Source organism: Lissotriton vulgaris, unplaced genomic scaffold (genome assembly GCF_964263255.1).
Source record: "Lissotriton vulgaris unplaced genomic scaffold, aLisVul1.2 SCAFFOLD_2362, whole genome shotgun sequence".
In the NCBI taxonomy this organism is placed as follows: Eukaryota; Metazoa; Chordata; class Amphibia; order Caudata; family Salamandridae; genus Lissotriton; species Lissotriton vulgaris.
The window spans coordinates 277894-298926 of NW_028253334.1; the positions used below are offsets into that span (position 1 = coordinate 277894).

Here is a 21033-nt window from a genome sequence, read left to right on the forward strand (position 1 = left end):
CATCCCAATTTTTAATCTTACCAAATGTAATCCAAACAAACAAATTCTGAGGAACTCTGCAGGCAATTTTCATATTCTAGATCCCCTCCCACAAATATAAGTGCTTCCGTGAAGGTCATGTTAGATCATGCCCAGACATGCAAGACTATCTGCGTGAGGACTCCATGATGAAGCATGCTGCTAGAAGCTTCTAACGGGTGAAGGTTTTTTAAAGCACCTTTTTGGATGTCCTTGCAGGTTAAAAGGACAGAGACTTCTGTGGGCCACGTTTCCAACTGAGTGATTATGATGTCTGATTCAGACAGCCTTTCTGAATCGGTATGTCCGACACAAATCGACTGTCAGAATCTGACTTTGGGGGTCCCCTTCACCCGGAGGAATTCGGTTGGGGCCCATGGGGATACCCAAGTGACCCCCCCCTTTCCAACCATGCACAGTGTGCCAGGCACAACGGGCTGACCACCACAGGGTGCAAGGTTTTAGCAACAACCCCTGTTATCAATGTGAGTCTGTGTAGTCGGTCGGAACATAGGCTCCCATTGAAGTCAATAGGAGTCTGACTGAATGGTGTTTAGAACCATCGTATTCAGTCGGTTGGATTCCCTGAACTATTCCGAAACCGATTTGGTCAGAAATGGTTTCTGACCAAAATTGTAATCTGCACCTAAGGTGGAAAATGTCTCCTTCATCTCAAATTCCAATCCCAAAGATTTAAGTGTGCTATTTAATTGCACCACAGTGAATGACTATAAAGTGGGAATTGTCAAAACTTAATCTACACAATCCATACAAATAAAAAAGTTATAACATAGTCATGATATGCGCCCCACCCAAAATGTACGATATCTCACACAACTCTGTACATACTGTTATCAACTCACTAGCTTGACTACATGAACTATAACGCACACAGCTCCTATGTGTTTCTTACATAATACACCAATTATAGCATGTTAAATCACAGCTTTAATGACACTCATGACATCCAAAGTGGCAAATTTTATGTGAACATTGTGCATGGGAGTGGGCCAAATTATATTTACGTCTAATTTCCAAGGTTTGTGCAGTTTATGTTGGTTTACTAAAATACATTTTCCTAACCATAAATATTCTTGCATAGCGATATGACGAAATATAATGTCTACTTGTGTGTGTGTAGGTCTCTACTAATCGCAAATTAATTAATCAGTAACTGTTTTCCTTGTTTTCACCAATTCCTTATTTGCGATGGCGTTCGGTGTTACCTACATTGCACATGGCTAAATACCGGTCAGTAACGCAGAAACATAACACATTTCAGCGTTACCGACCGGTGTTTAGCCACCTACATCTGGCCCTCAGTCATGTATGGATTTACATATAAAACATCTTATTAAAGCAAAACAACAACAAATAAAACTATGTACAGCCATGGCGTATCATCACTCGACAATTTGTGATCATAGCCTGCAAGACAAAAAGAAAGATAAGAGAAAGGGAGAAAGAGTGATGGAGAGAAAGAGAGAAAGACTGAGATAAAAGGAAGATAAAGAGAGAGAAAGAGTGTGAGAGAGAGGAAGAGAGAAAGAAAGAATGAGAGAGAGGAGAGATAAAGAAAGAATGAGAGAGAGAGGAAGAGACAGAGAAAGTGTGAGAGAGAAAGAAATAGAATAAGAGTGAGAAAGAGTGTAAGTGACAGAAAGGAAGAGATGGAGAGGGAAAGTGAGTGTTGACACTGGAGAAAACAACAACAAATAAAACTATGTACAGCCATGGTGTGTCATCACTCGACAATTTGTGATCACAGGCTGCAAGACAAAAAGAAAGATAAGAGAACGAGAAATGAGTGAGAGAGAGGAAGAGACAGAGAAAGAGAGAAAGTGCGATAGAGAAAATGGAAGAGATAGAGAATAAGAGAGAGAAAGAGTGTGAGTGACAGAAAGGAAGAGATGGAGAGGGAGAGGTGAATGTTTACACTGGAGAAAATATTCGCAGCTCACCTTTCTTCTACCAGTGTGTCTCCACCCACGTGCAGGGACTTAATGCAGCTCTCACGTTTATTCATCTGAAACATAGTTTAGAATTAGTAATGGCAGAGCACACACAAATGCATACAGGTAATTATCTGTTTCGCCCCTGTGCATCCATGCTGCTGCATCTCATCTACTCCCAGTGCCCGGAGGTGTCTGTCCGCTCTTGTGCACCCAGGCTGCTGCACACTATCCACTCCCACCGCGCAGAGGTAACTGCCCGCTGCTGAAAGAGAGAAAGAGTGAGAGAGACAAAGAGAGAGAGAAACAGTGAGAGAGAGGAAGAGAGAGAGAAGGAGTGTGAGAAAGAAGGAGAGAAACAGAGGAAGAGTGAGCGAGAGAGAAAAAGAGAGCAAGAAAGAGTGAGAGAAAGAGAGAAACAGTCACCGAGAGGCAAAGATAGAGAGAAAAAAAGAAAGAGTGAGAAGAAGCCAGAGAGTTAGAGAGAAACAGTGAGAGGAAGAGAGAGAGAAAGGGAAACAGTTAGAGAGAGGAAGGGAGAGAGAGAGAAAGAAAGAGTGAGAGGAAGACAGAGAGAAAGAAAGAGAGAGAGATGCAGAGAGAGAGAAAGAGTGTGGGAAAGAGTTAGAGAGGAAGAGTGAGAGAGAAAGAGTGCGAGAAAAAAGAAGAGAGAGAAGAAGAGAGAGAGAAAGAGTGTGAGGGAGAGAAAGGAAGCAATGAGGAGGGACATTGAGTGGCCACCCTGTGGACAAAACCCTCACAGTTCACCTTTACGCCACCGCTGTGTCTCCATCCACATGCTGGGACCTAGTGGAGCCCTCAAGCTCCCACAGCTGAAACATAGTATAGAATTAGTAATGGCAGAGTATATACGACTGCACACGGCTAAATCGTTGTGCCTCCTTTGTGCATCCAGTCGGCTGCACCCCATTCCCTCCCTCCACCCAGAGATGTCTGCCCGTTTCTGCGCACCTAGGCTACTGCACCCATCAACTCCCGCCCCCAGAGGTGTCTGCCTGCCCCTGCACACCCAGGCCTCACTGCTCACCTTTTCGCAGACAGGGCACCCTCCACATCATGCAGCCCCACTCTGCAGGCCATCAGGTCTTACATTTGGTACTGCATCTTGATTTTGCCATGGCAGAGGACATACCAGTGCACCCATCATCATCGCAGGCTGCACACCTTCTCAGCCCATGCAGTGCCACTAACTCAGTGACCAGTGAGGCCACACACGTGGCGGTAGGCCCCCAATGTTCGATAGCTCAGGCCTACACTGTGGTCAAGGAGCGCGCACAGAACATGAGCTGTCTGGACCACCGGGACGCTGGCATGTGGCAGTGTGCCTGTGCTCCCCGCAGTGCATCCTGTGCACCAAGTCTGGAATGGAAATGGCGTGGAACACGTGCGTCTGGACATTTATATTGGCAGGGTCATGTGTCCTGTGATGCCTGTGCTTCATGGGTGTGGTGTGGCTATAAACCAGCTGCCCGGGAGTGGCTGTGGTACATTGAGAACTAGACCCATGAGCAGCAGATCACTACATTGAAAAGCTGGGCATGTAGCGTTTTTGTCCCTTCCTGTATGTGTAAATGGATTGGGCTGCCCTGGCATATGCCAGTCCTGCATGATGTTCTGAACAATGACGCCGGAGCTGTGGCCATGGTTCAGTCCTGGGCTGTATGAGGAATAAATTGATGCAGGTGTCCCTGTTGTAGTAATGCTGCCACCCGGGCCGCAGGCGCCATTGTGTCACCCTGTTCTCTTGGTATTGTGTGCATGATTATTGGTGCGTTCTTCACACATGTTTGGTTGCCACATCTCGCTATATTCAGCTATTTTGTGGCTGAGGGGCCATGCGTTTTTGGAAGGTCTGCTGTCCTGTTGTGCCCTGCCTCGGTGGAGGTAGGGGGTGTGGTCCAGGTGGAGGTCTTGAGTGTGGTGGCAGTGGGTTTTGTGGCCTTCTGGGTAGTTTTATGACATGTGTTGCTCTTCTGATATGATTCTAGGCTGGGCTCCCTTTCGCACTGTAGGTTCTTGGTGTCCAAAACCCCCATGGGCCTACAAAAACTTTTAAATTGTTTTAAGACCTTTCGTGATGAGAGGGTTTTGGTCATCAACACCACTAAAACTAAGTTGATGATGCTAAATCCGCACAAATTTTTTAAAGGTAACCTGGAAATTGATAATGTCCGGCTCGAACGAGTGAGTTCATTTAATTACCTGGGAATCAAGCTGTCCAAGGGAATGGCATGGAAGAAACATCTAGAGAGGGCGTCCCTGAAATTTTCCCAGTTAACTGGGGCCTTGTGACGAGAGCACTGCCTCTCTAATACCAGGCCTGTAGCCCCAGTACTTAAGCTATATAGTTGCAAGGTAGTGAGTAGTGTGCTCTATGGGGCAGAACTGTGCGGTTCCATACATGTTAGCATCCTTTCAACAATAGAAAACAAGTTTCTTAAGAGCCTGGTATCACTTCCACAGAGCACTCCCCTCCTTCCCTTGAAACTTGACATGGGTGTCAGGTCTATCAATGACCAGGTGAGCTTACACCCATTGCTCTTCTAGCATAGATTGGTTACAACCCCCGAACTGACGTCCTACGCCGCTGCTTTTACTGAAGTTTCTGCCTTGGACACAAACCACAAAATTGGGTGGATTAAATTCATAAATACCATCCGGGCAGACATAGGTGTGTACTTCTGTTTTGCAAAATCCATTCCGCTCGCGATTTCACTGAGTTTTCTGCAATTTCGCGAGATTAGCGGATCGCGAAATTGCCGAAAATCTACAAATTCCGCGAGCGGAACAATTTTTCCGCCCATACTTACCGCTGATCCTCATTTTTATCCCTGCTCTCACCTTCTCCTTTTAACCTGGGTTCCTCAGTCTCTTTGCACCCTAATATTTCCCAGTAATCCTCATTTTAACCCTATGTACTTACACCCTAATTTCTTCAAGTGATCCTCATTTTAACACTGGCACTCTCTACTTGCACTCTAATATTGCAAAATGCTTCTTATTTTAACCCTGCCCCATTCTCCTTACACCCTGATATTGCCCTGTGATTCTCATTTTAACCCTGGCCCTCTGTCTCCTTACATCCTAACATCTCTCAGTGATCCTCATCTTAACTCTGGCCTCTCTCCCCTTACACTATAATATCTCACAGTGATCTTCATTTAAACCCTGGCCCCTTTGTATCAGTATACCCTAAAATTCCCCAGTGATCCTCATTTTAACCCCGGGCCACTCTGTCTCCTATTGCCCTTTAATTCTTATTTTAAACCTAGCCTTGCTGTGTTCTTACATCATAATATTGCCCTGTGATTCTCATTTTAACCCTCGCCCCTCTGTCTCCTGATGCCTTTGTATCTCCCAGTGATAAACCTGGCTTACACCCTAATATCTCTCACTTCTCCTCATTTTAACCTTTGGCCCTCTCTCCTTAAACCCTAATACCTTTGAGCGATCCTCATTTTAACACTAACCTTTTGTCTATTTTCACCCTAATATCTCACAATGATCGTCATTTCCACCCTGGCCCTCTGCCTCCTTAGACCCTAGTTTTGCCCAGTAATCCTCATGTTAACCCTGTCCCCTCTATCTCCTCACACTCAATTATCTCCCAGTGATCCCCATTTTAACCATTGCCTGTTTTTTCCTTACACCCCAATATTTAACACTGATTATCATTTTAACCCTGGCCTCTTTGTCTTTATCTAAGGCCTCCTCCATGTTCACTCCTCTCAGCCCTGTGTATCTAGATTAATCTCTTCCCCTCCACACACTAGGAGGAGAATGGACTCATGTACATGTTTGAAAAGTAGATGCATGGATTCTAGCTTGAAGTTTTGTATGCTTGATGCCTTCTGCCACTCTTCTGAACTCTCTTTGTTTCCTCTAGAATTCAACACCCTGAAAAACTGGATGAACAAACGATTTCTAATGCGGTATCATGGATAAGCAAGGGGAGAGCCTACAGTGAGGAGGTAGACAAGAAGTTCAAAGAGGACACACAGAAAGCAGCTGTGCTGAGTAACCTGAGGAATGAGGGCTCTTTCCATGATGGTAAGACACAACTTCCTCCGCTTGCACACTTACACTCCTTTCAGTGTTACATACACAATCCCTCATTTGACTTGGTCATAAAGTGGCCAAAAAGGTATTGGCACTTTATAAAAACCTCCAAAAAGCACATCTCCAGCTTGTTGGAGTGTTGATTTTACAGATTGCACTTTGTTTCAGAAGGCACTGGTCTCAGCCACACTGAGAATCCGCTACGTCATTAGTTCTTCAATTAGCAAGTGAGGACCCAGAATTATTAGTAAGTGAATGCCCCTCCAAAAGTATTTTGTTTTTCCCCTCACCTTGTTTAAACATAGCACCCGCTGGTGCAATCCTTTTTTTTTACACTGTTCACATCATACTCTGAGTGAACATCACTGCAGTAGAAAATATAGGTTATGTTATGTGAGGTCTATTTGTACAGCTGGCTAATCAGCTGTTGTGGCATCCGGAGTTCGTAGGTGGGAAGGCATTTTCTTTTTTATTTACTCCCCACCCATAACCCCTATAAAGCACACATCCTGCTTGTACAACTTTAAAAAAATCTATAATCCTAATTCTAAAAGTAATATTGAATTTAATACTATACAATTTATTTACAATATCATTTAAATTACTCCCATCTGAACTGCTATAAACCCACGATCCCGCTCCTAAAAGAAATACTAAACAGATTTAAATTACATTTAAGACAAAAACACTTAAAAAAAATTCCGAATTTTTCTCTTAATTTTTAAGAAATATAAAAAAACACAGTTTAACTGACACATTTCAGTTACTTACATAGCTGTACATTGTATTTCATGATTTTTATAACAGGGTCCTGTAGACAACTAGCAACAAATAGTGATTTTATCAAAGCCTTTCGTAATCAACCGATCAGCCCTTTGGCATGATCCTTGGTTTGCCACCAGAACCAACTGTCCTGCTGTATGAGCTTTGCCATAACCAAAAAGTGAAACACAGGTAAATGTTTTAGTGGACTCACATGCATGTGACCCACATCAAATTATGTACTTGGGGTAATCAGCACGCGGGTGGAGTCTAAGCCCCTCTCAGTAGCACTCTAAAAGCATTTTTGTTGATGACATGAGGTCAGGTGACGACTGAGCTGCCAAGCCAAGCCTAACAGTCCGTGTAGATTCCTGTAGCCCTGGGCATCCCATATTGCTCTCAAACACCAAACTGCATTCTGAAGTCCAAAGTTATTGATGGAAGGAAGGGTGCAAGGCCTACAATACACTACTGCCCTCCTCCCAGCTGTATGTCTACCAGGGTAAAAAGAATAAATGATTTACATAGCAGACACTAACCACAATACAATGTCATGTGTGTGCACCTGAAAGTTGAAGCTCAGGCAGCCATATAGTTGCTTGTTGAGGCACCTGAATAAATAAACAAAATATTCGAAGCAGCGTGGGGGAGAAGCAATTTTTCTTTGGAAGAAGACAACTTCTGCCCAATTAAAACATGGAATCCTGGCTACAAACATGTGGTCGGAGCCAAAGACAGCGCTCTCTGTAATAGTCTTGCAAGCTCTTGTTTCGGTTGATCACTTTATGTCAGACGTCAGCTGAAACTGTCCTGGAAAGTGCTAGAAATAAATACCTCAGTAGATGGTAAGGTATGGTCATAAATGGAAAGAGTGTCTGTAGCAAAGTGCCTCTTTATATAGTAAGCCCCTGAGCTACCGATCCCAGGCAGTCAAGCTTGGGAACTTTACAGGGGCCAAATTGTCCACCACCTGCGGCGTCCCGCAAGGTTCATCATTGTCCCCCCTCCTGTTTAATCTGTACCTCAAACCCCTATCACACTCTTTAAAAAACAGGAGGGTCACAATCTACAACTATGCGGACGACCTGCAGCTAATTTTCTCATTAGACTCAATTGACTCCGTCGAGGAATTTCAGGTGACCATGCTGCACATCCAAGGGTGGATGGAGCTGAATCACTTAAAACTCAATCCTGGAAAGACCGAGCTGGTACTCCCGGGTAAAAGTTCAATCAACTGGGGCCCTCAATTTTGGCCGTCATCAATGGGATCTCCTCCGTCTCCCTCTCCATCGGTGAAAAGCCTCGGGATCACCATTTACTCCGATCTCTCGCTAAAATGCCAGGTTGGAGCTGTGATCTCGTCCTGCTTCTTCCAGCTACGTAAAATTAAGAAAATCGCTCATCTACTCACGTACCCTGCGCTCATTCAGGTGGTGATCGCCTTAGTCCTTTCCCAATTAGATTTTTCTAACTCCATCTATTTAGGTCTCCCCCTAGTACTGGCTAAACGCCTGCAAATTGTGCAAAATCAGGCGGCCAGACTAATCTTCAAAAGTAACGGTAGGAGTTCGGCAAAACCACTACTGACCACCCTTCACTGGCTACCCATAGTCCAATGGGTAAAATTTAAGGTAGGCTGCCTGGCCTTCAAGGCTCTCCACGGTAAAAGTCCTACGTTTATTAATAAACTTATAACCAAACATGAGCCGACCCGCAATCTTCGCTCCGCCCACCTGTCCCTCCTCATTCTGCCCTCCTTCAAAAGAAAACGTCTTGGTGGATGCCGATTTGCCCATTTGGCTCCAAAGTTCTGGAATTCCTTTCCTTTGTCACTCCGGAGATGCACTGATCTCATGGAATTCAGGGGTGCACTGAAGACCTGGTTATTCAAGCAAGCATCTGGTTAGGTCACTGATTGTCATCTCTCCTCAACATTAGCGCCATGAAACCTCTGGGTGCCCGTGCGCTTGATAAATTCCGAATAACATTAACATTAACATAACATTGTTTGTAATTGTGGCATTGGCCCTTAAATGGCCTAAAAATTATTTAAAAATCCCTCTGTTCTATTGAAAAGTTTTGCAGCACATAATATATTTGTTTTTTGTATGTCTAACTTTGGTTTCTTTGATGCATCCTTCAACAAATTAAATTGATTATATTTATTGTACTTCTAATAAATTCTATTTTCTTGCATCATATATTTCTGTGTATCCATATTTCTGTTGCATTTATCCTGAATTTGCACCTAGTTTTGTTCTTGCTTTCATTTGTGAGACGTGTTTACGTCCCAACATTATCATTTGGCAGATGACACCTTTCTCCCTCGCCTGGGTGGGTGGATTTTCATTTTTGTTATTAGCTTTATATGTCTCCTTGGATTCTGGGTTGAGAGATTTCCGCCATAATTGCTCATATTGGCAGAGAGCTTGTTTTTCCCCTCTGAGCTCATGTGTGTACCATGATGACCCTTTCATACGATGCATTATCCTTGCCCTCCAGGCAAGAACGACATTATCAATTGCTCCTATCAACCGTTGTGAGAGTCCGGGTCCTTGGACAAGGGTCCAGGAACTAAGGTCCTATCCAGCGCGTCCCTCAGCTTGGTGTCGTCTTGTTTGTGCCGGTTCCGTGTTACTCTCCACCCCTCCTGCGTATGTTTAGGGCGGCTGTCTACCAGGAGTAAGAGGCTGACCAAAGAATGGCCAGACCAGCTGCACAGTGTGCAATCGGCATGGAGTTTAGCTGAGGATGTAGTACAGATCAGGACCAAGGTGTGACCCTTCTCATGTGTGGGAGACTCCATAATCTGGTGCAATCCTACCGTAGTCAGAGCATTGTCAAACAATCACTATGAGGTATCAGTAGTTGTTACATCTTTCTATTTCTATCATATCTACAAATTCTAAATGCAAATGTTGAAATCGACCTGTTGGGCATGGATTTGTGGAAGCAATCACCTTTAAAGCTAGCTTAGGGCGATAGTGCTGACATATGGCACACTCTGCAATGTACATAGAGATCATTTCAGATAGGTAAGGAATAAACCAATCTGCCTGTAGAGTAGCAAGAACATATTTTTGGGAGGTTTGTGCTGGGAAATGTAGTTACTCTTGGACTGTGTACAACAACGCTTGTGGCATAAATGGCTTGCCTGTACTATCTTTTCTATAAATAAAATCTGTCAGTGACTGAACACATTCCCTCTGTTCCCAGAGCTCCCTTTCATGTCGAAATTCTTGTTCCTGCAATTCATGCAAATGCAATCTTGCTGTTTCAGTATATGGAAGTGTTAATTCTGTTTCATCCGGTTGCCTGCTTGCCTGCTAATGTAGTTTTTTTCACTTTGATCATGATTTGTGGATGCCATAGCTGCTTCTTTTGCGGCCCAGTCTTCCAGAGCATTACTTCGGGAGATAATATCCTGCTGTTTGGTGTGGGCTGCACATTTCCCTCCAGCTACCTTTGCTGGCAGTGTTAAAGCTGTAATGAATTGAACCAATACATCTTTATGCATTACAGGGGAACCATTAGATTTAAGAAATCCTCTCCCACCTATGAGTGCTGGAATGTACAGTGGTGGTGACATAGGCGGAATCTGAAAAGATGGTAACCTCTGATCCCTCAGCTAACTGTAATGCTTCAATGATGGCCACTAATTCAGCGGCTTGTGCTGAAAAGTGAGAGGGTAATGGCATCTAACTAATTATTTGTAATGTATCAGATGATCCTCGCTGCTCTGCTCTTACAACAGCTGCTCCTGAATGCCTAATCTCTGTTCGCGATCTATAAAAGAAGACCCATCGACAAAGAGTAACATGCTTCCTGGGATGGGGTCTTCCCTCATTTTCTTCGTCTGGCATGTAATTAACACAATCATGTACTTGCTCATCATCAGGGTGTGCAAAGAATGTTGCTGGATTAACTGTATGACAGCGAACTACTTCTAAATATGGCCCTGAAACTTTTGCTTCATATCCAGATGCCCTCTAATTTCTGAGGGTTCTCATGCTCTTTTGTAAAATGGCGAATATTGCATGCTCTACATACAGTGGTGGTGCTCTTCTGAACTGCAAATGCTGCTGCAGCCAGTGCTTGCTCACAATGATAGTGACCTTTCACGACAGGATCTAGCAGCCCACTGTAGTAGACAATCGGTTTGTGACCCAGGGATGTCTTTTGAGTCAGTACAGCTGTCTTTGTTCCATTACAGTGACAGAAGAGGTAGAATGGTTTGCTGTAGTCTGGTGTGCCTAAAACTGGAGCATTTGTAATTGCTTCTTTTAGATCCAGAAATGCCCTCTCTCTTTCTTCAGTCGAGTTTATTTTATTTCCATTTGTATGGGACACTTTTAATGCAGCCAAAAGGGGTGAAGTCAGGGTGGCATAGTCAAAAACCCACTGTCTCACATAATTACAGAGTCCTAGAAAACACTGCATTTGCTTAGTGGTGGTGGGCTTGGGCATGTTTCTCATACTCTATATTCTGTCAGGGGTCACTCTCCTTCCACCTTTAGATATTATCTGTCCCAAATAGTGAACTTTCTTTTGCACATCTTGCTCCTTATCTGTGTCTTCTGTGTATCCCTTGTCTGCTAGTGTGCAAAGGAGGCCAATGGTGTAGTCCCTGCGTATGTCTTCAGTAGAACTGCAAACCAAAAGGGTACCTTTGCATTTTAGGTTTGCTAAGTCCTTTTTCACTGTACTGTAAAAGATGCATGGGGACTCACAATACCACAGAGAGAGCCTTCTATAATAAGATTGAGTCTCTTTAGATAAAAATGCAATCAGATATTGTCTAACTGAATGTTAATGAATGCTTAAAATATTTTTTTAAAGTCAATGACAAAGATGTAAGCATCATCATTTGGTATGTTTGTCAGTATAACCGAGGGGTCTGGTACCACCAGTAATTCTGGTATTACCACATCATTCAAGGAGCAGAAATCCTGAATCATCCTCCAAGCCCCCCCCCCAATAGCTTTCTTGAGTGGGTAAAGAGGTGTATTACAGGGTATGGGTCTCTCATATATAACCTGCTCAAGTAATGCCTGTATGGTCGGAAAGATGCCCACTTCTGCTTCTTTGGATAAGGGATACTGTCGCACTGCAGGCAATATGGGATCGGGTTTAAGAGTTTTAAATTCACAGGCTCAGCTCCTTTGATCAACCGTACATCATATGGTCCCTTTGTCCAAAGACCTTCTGGTACCATTGCCAAGACCCTGTCTCTTAGTGTTCTGTCGAGTGCATGTTTCGGCATTGTTCTGTATTGTAATTGCATTCTGATGGGAATGTCCATTTGAAATGCCACTGTCTGAAGTGGTGGACTGTCCTAAAACATCTCTGCATCAGACAGACCACTTAACTTGACCCCTGGATCAGCAAACACAACTGATGTCCACATTACATGTCTCCTGTCAACTGCTATTATAAATGTATATTGTGGTTTTATTTCAAGGGCCATTCTTTCAAACACCATGTTAGGTTCTTCTATTGGCTCTATAGGCCTCTCAGGTCTTTACAATAATTCTTTGGGTATCTGCTTTGTTTTTCCCAATAGTACTGGTGTATGGTCTATCAAAGCATATATACCATGCAAAAAAAACCTTTGTGACTATTGGAATGGCTCTTTTTTGCTGTCCCAAATCCTCAAGAGCCAGGAGTGACATCATCCTATCTGGTGTGACGCCTGGCGGGTAACATACCAATGACCCTTTTTCCAAAAAAGAGATTGTCATTTTCAACTTACTCATCAGGTCTCTTCCAAGAATAGTGACTGGAGCCTCAGGTGGGAATAATAATGGTTCCTTTAGTTGTGTGTCTCCCAATGTCATGCTCACTGACTCAGTGAAAGGAACTCTCCTGGCAGCCCCAGATAACCCTTGTGTGTCCCTTGTCTTGTTAGAAAGCGGTAGTGCTCCTTCCTTTATACAAGATTTTGTGGCCCCAGTGTCAATTAGAAAGCTATAGGGGCGACCTTACATGGCTACCATCACAGTGGGTTCCTCATCTGGTCTGTGCTCACTGATAGTATTGGACACATAATGGTTCTCTGTGGGCTCTCTCATTGGCATTTCTCTGGATATTTGGACAGCGAAAGCATTACCTCCTTGTACCATCACTCCTCCCTGCATATGTGAGGACACTCCTGCTGTATTCCTAATACCTTGAGGTGCATTCTGTAACACCTGCCCTTTCTGTGTCATCCACTGAACTGAGGGGCCTACTGTTGGGGTCCCTGTTTCACTTGCTGCTTGGAGCTCCACTGCCCCTGCTGTGGCCCCATCCACCTTTGAGGAATGACCCATTGTTGTGCTTGCTCATCCTTTTTCTCGCTCTACACTCTCTTGCAATGTGACCTATACTATAGCAATAATTAACATTGTACTGCTGCGACGAGTCCTCCCTGATTTCTCCCTCTTGCTGACCCTTGACCTCCAGAAAAACGTCCTTATTTCTTTCCTGTATTGCTTAGTGATTGCCCTTCTAGTGCCTGAGCCTGCATCTGCATTGGCACACTTACAGCCATCTATGGTGCTGCTAAGAGTGCCCCTTCTGAACTGGACATTTTGAGCTTTTGTTGCACCAATTTAGCTGTAGCCCTTTCTGGTTGTTCTGTTCTTTCCTTATTCTTTTCTTTATTTTGCTTGAAATAATGTATTATGTGAGCTTGTATTTCTGGCCATGGTTTAGCTTCTAGTCCCATTATTCCATCTAGGCATGTTTGTACCTCTGTGGGCAGGCCTCACTTTAACACGGTATAAAATACCATGACATTTCCTACAGTATTTTTCCAATTGCAACCTACTTCTTGCACCCACTCTTCCTTCATCCTAGTAATGAATTCTGTAACGTCTTCGGTTGATTTTATACTTTCTGCTATAAGAGCTCCAATATCTGGTCTATCTCAATATGTTTGTCTTAGTGCATTCCACACATATTGTCTGATATTATTAAAAGATGACACATCATATTGTGTGTCTGCCAAGGTTATTTGAGGAAATCCTGCTGTAATAAAAATGGTGTTTACCTCATCTCCTACCAAGGAACTTAACAAGCTCTTAACTTAGCCCAAAGCAAGGTTTACTCCTGTAGTGTGTTCCTCAAAACATCTTATCCACTTCTCTGCTCCATCAGATAGTGTTGGCAATGCCCTCTTCAAATTTTGTTTATCAATTTGAGGCCATGGTACATATGTGGGCACTGGGCCACCCTTGAAAATGAGGGCAACTGATTTATCGGTCGGTGACCTGTTGGTCTAGGGCATAGTCTGAGAACTGGACTATTACTCCTGATCCCTTCATTTGGTGGGTCTTTAACATGCCTTTCCAATATTTCGAGACATTCTGGGTAATCCCACTGTGGGTTGCCTTGTCCCTGCCATATACATTCTTCGGCAGTTGCTAAATCAATAGGGTCAGAAGACCCTTGTTGGGGCCATTGCTTCCTGCCATTTCTTTTAGTCCACTTTGCTACTTCATCATAAAAAGGCTGACAAAAATACCTACCTTCCTTATATTCTATGACCTCAATAGGCGTTAGGTCTGACCTGCTTTTTTTCAGAATCAACTTCTTTGGTCATTGTGAAGTGTCTCTTACTGTCATAAGTGTCCCTTGCACAGGGTGTGGATGAAAATTGAATGTCCCTCTGTTAGGTCTGTCATCCCCCTCTCTATCTTCCTCTGCCGCTCCTACATCTTGTAGCTCATCTGAAAGTTCTAATTACTGTGGTGTCTATCTCCTTCTCCCATCCTTCTTCTTCATCTCTTATCCACTCTTCAGCTGCCTCTCTCAAAGTTTCTGCAGATGTGTCTCCCAGCCTGAGAATAACAGGTCCTGTGATTCACTGCCCTCTATAGGGAGCAGGACTTTAAGACCACTCTGCCTGTCTAACAGTGCGTTGTAGTTGTTTTGTAAATGTGTCTCTTCGGTCTGGGTTTTAGTAAGCCCTTGGAATTGTAGGAGTGAGTCAGGCTTTGGTTCCCCTCCCTGTGAAGTTTGTCCCCTCACCTGAGGGTCTTGGTACCCCCACAGCTGGCAGGACAGGTGTAGAGACCATAAGGTGGGGGCTGCTCAGGGGACTGCGCCTCTTCTGGTGCTGTTGGTTTTAAATCTGTTTTTTCTTCATGAAACACAATCCATAATGGCAGGGTGTCTTACCTTTTCTGTCCTTTCTTCCTACTATATGTAGAGGGAATGTAAGTCAGTGTATGTTAAATTATGTCTTCATTAAATGTTCCATCCTTTGCCCATTGTTTAGCCTGGCCCTTAGTACCTTTATATCATTGTTTATAATATTTCTGTATTTTGTTTTGATCTGAAGGAAAGGTGTTTACCATGTGTTCCAGATGGGTCTCCATGGTGCCCTGTAGTAGTATGTCCCCTTTTAATTCTTTATCCTATGTCTCTTTCAACCTTGTCTTCTTCACTAAATTATTTGTGCCCTGCAACTATCACTAACCTATAATAGTGAAAAACATATGCGCTGATTTTAAGGGGTGGATCCTGATCTCACATATATTCCAGTGAGGGCAAAGAGATGAACGTCAAGAGCGCTTATTGCTTACCTGTGTAACACTTCTTCCATAGTTATATCTGGAACTGAGGCAGTAATGGGGGGTCTAAGCGGATTGGTGCTGGAAGCAATACAGGTTACTAAATTATCATGAATATACACAACTATTTGTGGTACTGGAGAATGTGATGTCCCATTCATTTTCAAACTCCAGACTCATAAATATCAGTAGAAAGTGCATCAATAAAGGCCTATAATACGTTGGGTGAATCTGTTACTATATGGATTCTAGGGGTATCACATGAACACATGGGTTGCCCATGGGCTCACTGACCGGTTACAATTACTTCAATCTCATCTGTTACTTGCCATGGTAAATTATCAGCTTCACTCATAAGGAATCCACCCCCCCCTCTTTTGTGACAGCAACGTCGGACTTTTCCCGCTCGTTTCTGAAGGGAAACGGCCACTACAACGCGGCTGTTTCCACGAATGCATTAACCACGCATGCATTACAACGCATGCGTGGTTAACACGAAAGCCTTTACCACGCATACCTTTACTATGAGGTCTGTAGTAAAGGCATATGTGGTATAGGTTTAAAATAAAAAAGGGGGGCTTGGGGGGGTCTCCCCCCCCAAACAAAAACCTCACCTGAAATCACGTAAGAAAGTGCAGGAAATCGGCGACGTTTAAGAGGAAACGGAAAGAAACTTCCGCTTCCTCTTAACGACGTACAACGTCACCACGCAAGAATTAGAGGAAAAGGATATGCGCTGAAAAACCATTCCGTTGTAACACATGCGTGGTAAAGGATTGCGTTGCAACGGAATGCGTTGTAAGAACATACAACCGTTTCTGAACAGACAGACTTAGCATAATACTTTGGTAGTTTCTTACCTGATATCGCGCAGCCTCTATTCAATCAGCTTGTACTCCACAAAGAAATGCCCCCTCTCCAAAATCAATTATTCAAAATTATGGACCAAACACACTTATTTTAGTCCGGTCCGGTATATTTATTTATACCCTTCGCTCATATTTTTTTAAATAATTTTTAAAATGGCAGGGAAAGATAACTCTATACAAACAAGTAACCACAAAAAACCTTATAGAGCTATTTGACAAAAACAAGAATTCACAATTATACAAAATTATCAAACAATGAACATAAACGATACATCCAACATTAAATTGCAATATTTAGGCAATATAGAAAAACAATTAGAATGCAATTACTGACATCCAAAATACAATTGCAAAGTTAAGCAATGTATGAAAACACATTCATCAAATTTTCTTTATGTGAACAAGAATGCGATCACTACATTCAAAGAGCAAAAAAGATATGTATCACTATTCTTCAAAGACCGCTCTGGTTGTTATAGTTCGCTCTTGCTGAAATAGCCGACGCGTTTCAAGTTTGGACTCTTAGTTTCCAAACCATCTTCAGGGCTTTGTATTACTCTGTTGGGATGTAAAAGACATGGTTTGTTTAAAACCACTTCGCCTCTAATCTAGAAAAATCAACCGTTTGGATAAAAGGTTGTACCTGTGTGATACTGAGTTGTTATAGCTTTCTATCACTGGGCACAACTCTGTCCTTTAACTGTACAGCTGGGCGCTTGGCTCCAAGAATGACAGTCTGTGAAACAAACGACATTTGGTCGTTTATCACTTTATTTAAAATCATGAAAACAGAAACTGCCTGATAGTGTTTTTAAACAAGTTTGCGTACCTAAGACCTTGCTATCTTGCGTAGCACCAGGGGCAGGCAATGTCTTTGTTCTCTGTTCGTGCGCACCTAATTGAATAATACATAACCCGGTTTTAGACAACCCTATTTTAACTGTTGTAGTGCGAGGGTACAAACACTTGGATTGCAAACTGTACCTTTAATTCGAATGACGGTGCCACTCCGAGCCCTTTTGTACTTTATATTTTCCTTTTTATTCTGCAAGCTTGTCGTCTCCTATTTAAACAAAGCACTTGTGAGTTAATTGTGCTTTCATGGATTGGACTCACCACGGGCATTTCACTGTTACAACAGGTCTACATACCTGTATGTTCGATAGAACGGAGGCGTCTACAACTCCCACAATGCAATGTAAGGAATTTACAAGTAAGCCTCTTCTTAAAGTTAGGCAACATGGCCGCCAGCTGCACACCAGAGCTGAGAGCAACTGAGGAGCACAACCGCTATTGAGGAACTGCGTTAGCAGGTAATGAAATCTAGCCGATTAGCGCGACATCGCCTGCTTTAGGTAAATGAAGGCGCAGCGTTTACTAATGCGCGTCCTTTTTACCTTCCTCCCCGAATAGATAAAGAGATTTATTATCAAAGCGAGTCCTGCCAAGAAGTAAATACAAGGTGAAGGCGCTTTTTAACTGCAGCCCCGGACGGGGCGGTAGACGGGAGGAGACGCCTCCGTTCTATCGAGGCAGTTTCTGTTTTCATGATTTTAAATAAAGTGATAAACGACCAAATGTCGTTTGTTTCACAGACTGTCATTCTTGGAGCCAAGCGCCCAGCTGTACAGTTAAAGGACAGAGTTGTGCCCAGTGATAGAAAGCTATAACAACTCAGTATCACACAGGTACAACCTTTTATCCAAACAGTTGATTTTTCTAGATTAGAGGCGAAGTGGTTTTAAACAAACCATGTCTTTTACATCCCAACAGAGTAATACAAAGCCCTGAAGATGGTTTGGAAACTAAGAGTCCAAACTTGAAACGCGTCGGCTATTTCAGCAAGAGCGAACTATAACAACCAGAGCGGTCTTTGAAGAATAGTGATACATATCTTTTTTGCTCTTTGAATGTAGTGATCGCATTCTTGTTCACATAAAGAAAATTTGATGAATGTGTTTTCATACATTGCTTAACTTTGCAATTGTATTTTGGATGTCAGTAATTGCATTCTAATTGTTTTTCTATATTGCCTAAATATTGCAATTTAATGTTGGATGTATCGTTTATGTTCATTGTTTGATAATTTTGTATAATTGTGAATTCTTGTTTTTGTCAAATAGCTCTATAAGGTTTGTTGTGGTTATTTGTTTGTATAGAGTTATCTTTCCCTGCCATTTTAAAAATTATTTCAAAAAATATGAGCGAAGGGTATAAATAAATATACCGGACCGGACTAAAATAAGTGTGTTTGGTCCATAATTTTGAATAATTGATTTTGGAGAGGGGGCATTTCTTTGTGGAGTACAAGTTTATATGACCCAGCCCCCCTTCAGCCCCACCAAGGGTCTACCTCCTTTTTGTGCTCTATTCAATCAGCGGCAGGCACCTCTCCCCCGAAGACTGTTTGGGGTTGTCGAGATGAACTCCTGGTTGGTTCACCAAAATGTTCTTAAGATAAAAGGAAAAAAACAAAACTTTAATTTTAGCAGCAAAGCACAGAGTTTATTTTCTCGATCGAGGGGGAAGAATATAAATCACTGTTCAGCTGTGACTCAAAGCTTCCTGTGGCACATGAGCGCGCAGTGAAATATATACTGTTTCAGTTCAAAGGTGAATACATCACATGCATAATAATTATTGATCGAAACTTCCAGCAAAAGTCTTTATTAACAAAGGCAATACTATTCTACGAAAATAACTAATCATGTGAATAAAAAGTCTACTCCAGGGGTTTGAAACTAACTTAGTGCCCTTGGCTTGTCTGGGTCTGAAGCGTGAGATACCACTCCTACATATGTAGGGTTCTATGGGCTAGATGTAGGTAATCTGAATTTACCGATTCATAAATATCGAATTTTACGATTCGGTATTTATGAATCGGTAAATAGGAAGGGGGGAGATGTAGGTATTTCCAGATGTTGAAATACCGTATCGTTAAAAATCGGTATTTACCGATTCGGTAAATACCGAATCGGTATTTACCATTGATTCCTATGGGCTGTGAAGCCCATGGGAATCAATGGGAAGTACCGATTTGGTATTTACCGAATCGCTAAATACAGAATTTTGCAAGGGTGCAGGGGGTGTCATTTTGACACCCTCTGGCACCCCAAAAATAGGCATGTGTGCCATGTGGCACACAGACATGCCCTAAGGGCATGTCTGTCTGTCACATGGCTAGGTGTGCATGCACACATGTGCATGCACACTTGAATTCGGTATTTTAACACCCAATTGGATTGGGTGGTAAAATACCGAATTTGTAGGGCCTTTGGGACTCAGAAGAGTCCCACCTACATCTGGGATTTACCGAATCGGTAATAATAAAGATTCAGTATTTTACAGGATCGGTAAATTTCCCGAATCGGTAAATTTACCGATTCTGTAAAAAAAATGCCCCTACATGCCAATTCTTAAATACCGGGTGGTAACGGCCAAAATCGGCAGTTACCGACCGGTATTTAGACTCCTACATCTGGCCCTATGAAGCCTAACATCCTGGCTGCCTTGAAGGTCTATTCTACTCTTAACATATTTTATTAATCACATGTTCCATTCAAAGCAGGCCTGTGGCCTTCACAGCTATGGTGGCTGCCTAAATATATTTCTGTAGTCTACAAAAACTTGTATTTACTTTCCTCTTCTAATGTCAACCCTAATGGTGCTGTTTTTCATTCTACTACTGTAGCAAGGCTAGACTTGTATTGGTCTTTTACCGCATACATTTGTACACGTTTCCCAGCTGAGGTTTGCATTGCAACATACACACTTTCTCCATTATTTACTCAGGGACCTGAACTGTATAAAGACTACTGCTATCAACGTTGTCATCCATTTCAATTTCTTGTGTTATTTTTTCTTTCAGGAATCATTCGAGCCCAAAAGCTCAATCCAGCAATGGAACCCATTTTTAGGAAGCTTAAATTTGCAGAAAGATCTCAGTGCTGAGGAAGCACCAAAGACACAGCGAAGAGATAACTGTTCACAATGCTTAAATATTTTGGAATATTGCACATGTCCAGCTCCCCTATTCATATATAAGGCTCACACCATCTGTGGAACAATTGTCTTTTGGTGTTTACATGGCAGTGACCCTTAAGTCTTAATCATTTGTGTGTTCTTGTTATCAATAGTAAAATCTTAATTAAATAGCAGTAAGCTTCATTATGCATTCCTTGAGCACATGTACAATGGAGGACAAAGATTGCATGTTTAAAGCTCTGCGCAAAAGGTTTTGAACCAGTGCAATTGTTAACTAACCCAACCTCAATAAAGAGCGATATCTTTCCGTCAGAGGAGCTAGTAAATACTCTGTTTTGATTGTTTCACAGTAAAGATAGGAACATCATCAAAAACATTGTCCTCGCACCAGGAGGCAAGAAGAATTCAGGGCGTGAATTAAAACTTTGCAAGTAGGGCCAGTGTCACCCCTAGAGTGGCAGGGTAATTGACTCCAATGTCCTGACAGAGGGGCTGCCCCCCAATCTGGTAAATGGCCACCAAGCATATGTCATAGCGGCGGTGCCTGTCTATGCTTTGTGAAGTTTGGTGCATGGCGTCTTTCACATGAGGAAACGGTGACCCACTCTTTTCTTTTGAATTTTAAAAACAATCCAGAAGTGTGATTTTTGTACAAAAGAAAGTGGTCGCCTCCCCAGGGAGCCCTCTCTCAGCTCATGGTGAGTCAGCATTCATCAACTCGCACTTCCCTTTACCTCCAGGGTTTTCCTGGCAGTGGCCGGCAATGAAAACTCACCTCTAAATCAGGAGGGTGGGATTCCAGGCCTGCCT

At 42.8% G+C, this 21033-nt stretch overlaps 1 protein-coding gene across 1 annotated transcript in view; it reads left to right on the forward strand.

The window, feature by feature from the left end:
* LOC147661040 (uncharacterized) overlaps positions 1–20546 on the forward strand; it is a 130173-nt gene extending 109627 nt beyond the window's left edge. The window contains exons 7-8 of the mRNA XM_086951376.1: positions 5878–6041; positions 20108–20546. The gene's annotated coding sequence lies outside the window, so the exon portion shown is untranslated. The remainder of the gene's footprint in view (positions 1–5877; positions 6042–20107) is intronic.
* The last annotated feature ends 487 nt before the right edge of the window (positions 20547–21033 follow it).